Below are 453 nucleotides of genomic sequence, written 5' to 3' on the forward strand. Positions count from 1 at the left end.
CAATGTCCGTCCGGCCCCGGCCTCGGCTGGGGGACCCGCCCCCGCGTGCCCGGCGGAACCTAGGGCCCCGAGCAGCCCGCAGTCCTGGCCCCGGGCCCGCGGGTTAACGCTTCAGCCGCTCCGGGAGCCCTCCCGGCCCCTAACCTTGAGCCCCGCCCGCCCAAATGCGGGTAGGGCTTGGGGGAGGGGGAGGGAGTCCCAGGGCCCCACCCGGGCCTCCCTCCCGCGCCCCCAGCGCCTGGGCCGGGGGCAGGGGTCGTGGGCGCCGGCGGTGGGTCGAGGCGAGGGTGCGTCGGGCTCTCGCGAGGTGCTCACCGCTCCGGGCCGGGCCCACGGGCTGCTGGCTCCGTGCTGCGCGCTTACCGCCACGGCGTCGTGGCCCCGGAGCTGGGAGACGCGAAGGGCTTAGCCCCGCGGCGGGCCGGCCCGCGGGCCGGCCTGCCAGGTGCGGGG

The sequence above is a fragment of the Crocuta crocuta genome, unplaced genomic scaffold, assembly GCF_008692635.1.
Source record: "Crocuta crocuta isolate KB4526 unplaced genomic scaffold, BGI_CrCroc_1.0 scaffold8, whole genome shotgun sequence".
Lineage (NCBI taxonomy): Eukaryota > Metazoa > Chordata > Mammalia > Carnivora > Hyaenidae > Crocuta > Crocuta crocuta.